The sequence below is a fragment of the Elaeis guineensis genome, chromosome 14 (assembly GCF_000442705.2).
Source record: "Elaeis guineensis isolate ETL-2024a chromosome 14, EG11, whole genome shotgun sequence".
Classification (NCBI taxonomy): domain Eukaryota; kingdom Viridiplantae; phylum Streptophyta; class Magnoliopsida; order Arecales; family Arecaceae; genus Elaeis; species Elaeis guineensis.
This window is the reverse complement of record NC_026006.2, coordinates 56819881-56823214: the sequence shown is the minus strand read 5'-3', so window position 1 is coordinate 56823214 and position 3334 is coordinate 56819881.

The window sequence follows — 3334 nt, the reverse complement described above, 5'->3', positions numbered from 1 at the left end:
TTATATATGTTAAGCTTTAAATGTTAATATTGTGTTGTGGCAGGTTGGTCCTACAATAAGCTGAATACTATCATCCTTCCACGCAACTCATTTGGCACCAAACAAAAGTAAGTTCAAGCTTCTAAGTAATAATTAACCATATGATAAGACTCTAACCAAGGGTTGAATCTAAATTGAGTTTGATTTCAGTTTCACCAAAGGCTGAATTTGTTACTTATCATTATGCAATTGGTATAAATCAAGTAACTTTTATCATTATAATTGATTATATAGTTGCTTAAGATTATTAATTACACGGTGACAAGTTTTAGAGTTCTACCATCCATTAGTTTTGAAGATGCTTCAGTATCTTCTGTAAATTGGACAGTAGAATAGAAAAATATATTCATAGATTTAATGATAGAGCAAGTTCAGAAAGGAAATAGATCAACCACAACATTTACAAAAGAATCATGAAAGAAAATACGTATCAAATTTTATATGAAAACTGAAAAGAGTATGAATTGAAGTAATTTCAGAACAAGTTCAATCAACCGAAGAAGCGCTATAGAGTTTTTACTGACTTAAAGAAGTTACCAACCGAATTTGGATGGGATTCAGTCTTGGAAACTACAACAGCTCCTAATGATGTTTGAGAAAGTTACATTGCTGTAAATAACCATTTGTTTTCTTTTTCTTTTATATTTTTTTTAATTTATTATATTTTTACTTAATTAATTCAATCTTGTATATCTCACATATAAAGTTGTTATTATAGGTTTATCCAGAAGTGAAGAGATTTTGAACTTTCACTCATCCCAAATATGAAGAGCTCAGAATAATATTTGGGAACACTGTTGCTACTGGTAAAGAGGCGATGGCAAGCACCCAAGATATGTCATATAGCAATGATTCTCAAGACAATGAGCTTCTTCCTGATGATGCTAGTGTAGATAGATGGGGAGACTAGTGGTTCAAGAAACCATCGTCATCTAAGAGATCCAATCCCTAGTGAGAGCATCCGCCATGTGAGAAGCCAATCAAGAGTTTCAGAGATAGCGGATGCCATTAGATTCCTAACAGAGGTTAATCAGACAAGAAAAAATATGATGATGAGACCATATAGCTGCAACTTCAAGTTTTGGATAGTAGTCAATTGCAAATTGCATTATGGTTCTTGAAAGTATTGAAGGAGTGACTATACCTACATATTGGAAGGCAATTGAGAAGTTGTAAGACAAGGGATGGAGGGAAATATTTATTGAGATGTCAAGTGAGCGTAATTGGCGTGGTTGGCAAGTTCGTAGGATGTTCATGTGGCTTTTAATTGTTTAGATGGACTTTAAGTATTAGAATATTGTATCAAAAATTATGTATGTGCATATTATGTTTTGTTTGGATTGATGATCTTTTGTCTTTTAAACTTTATGCTATGAATTTATAATGTTATGAAGATTATGTATCACTTGAATTGTTCTGTGCTCATATCTATGTTTTTATTTTCTTTATACTAACAGGATATGGTCAGTGATGTAAAAATGGAGATTGACTCAGAAGTTGAAAAGAATTTAAATATTTCTGATTCTGACTAGTGATGGAGAGGAAACAAAAAAATTTTGTTTATTTGATGAAAAAAAAGATGATGCTATAGAGATTATTGTTACAGCAACAGTTGAGGAATACTACAATTTATATCTATGCAAGTAACCATATTGAAATGATAATTTGATCGATGCTGAATATGTTATGAGGTAATTCTTAAAATCCAGACAGATATCCAGATTTATTTAGATGGATAGTTGTGTGTTCCTTAACTTTTGCTCTTACTTGAGATAAAAAAATCTATTGCATGATTGTCAATTTGTAAGTGTTGAAGAAAAGGTTGCTATATTTTTTATGATAATTGGTCAAAGAGAGTCAAATTGAATAGTGGTAGGTCGTTTTTAGCATTTTGGGGTGATAATTAGTCATCATTTTGGAAAGATACTGAAGGCAGTTGTTCGATATGCAAAGGAGCTTATAGTGCCATCTTCTTTTACTGAAATTCCTTTAAAAATTCGCTAGCTATAATCCCAAATACTATCCTTATTTTAAGGTACTTTCGTATGTCGATATTATTATTTAAAGTAATGAAATTATTTTATTATCTTGATATTAAGTAAAATAATTTATATGTAGGATTGTGTTGGAGCTATCGATGGAACACATATTAGTGCTTACGTGCCCTCTAGTAAGTAAATTTCTTATCGAGAGAGGAAGACCATAGTAATTCAAAATATTTTATATACTTGTTCATTTGATATGTTATTCATTTTTGTCATGTTTAGTTGGAAAGGAACTGCAAATGATTCTCGAATTTTTGTGTCAGCGGTCACAAATTCTGAATATAGATTTCCTAATTCATCAGAGAAAAAGTACTATGTAGTTGACTCTGACTTCACAAACATGCATGGCTATCTTACACCTTATCGAGGTGAACGTTATTATCTTCAAGACTATCGAGGAAGGGATCATCAACCAAAAATAAGTAAAGAGTTATTCAATTATCATCACTTATCTCTACGAATGCGATTGAGCATTGGAGTATTGAAGAAGCGGTTTTCTATCTTAAGAGAGATGGCTTCAAATTCTTTACAAAAGCAAGTATGAATTGTTATAGCCGCATTTGCAATTCATAATTATATCAGGAAGAAAGCATGAGAGGATAGTTTTTTTATTGAGTATGCAGATGAAAATATTATTATTGAAGATGAGATTGACACTCCCAGCCAAACTACTACAAGTATTGATAGGGCTGCTAACTCTCGACGAGAGATGGGCGCAATTAGAGATAGAATTGCTAATAGATTAGCTTGAGCATATGGTTTGATTCAGTGATTTGGATCTTGTTTTTAATATGTAAAATAATAGCAAAATATTATGTACTTATCAAATATACTTTTTTTTATTTTTTTTTTTTTTGCTTTATAGCAACTAACATACTTTTTGCTTTTGTGTTTTTGTTCTGTAGTAAAAATCAAAAAAAATAAAAAATACTTTTTAGAAAGTAAAATTCAAAAATCAAAAAGTGCAACCAAACGCACCCTAAGGGTGCGTTTGGTTAGCCACTAAAAAATATTTTTTTTTACTTTTTGATTTTTAAAAATAAAAATCAAAAAGCAATATTTGGTAACACCATGAAAAGCAAAAAGCAAAAATCAAAATAATTGCTTTATATGCAAAGCAAAAATTTTTTACTTTTCAGAACTTATTTTTCTGCTTTTTTTGCTTTCGCAAATCTAAAATACCAAACTAAAAAGTAAAGAGCTCGAATCCTTCTTTCTTGTCGAGCTCTTCACCTCTCTATCCCCTTCTC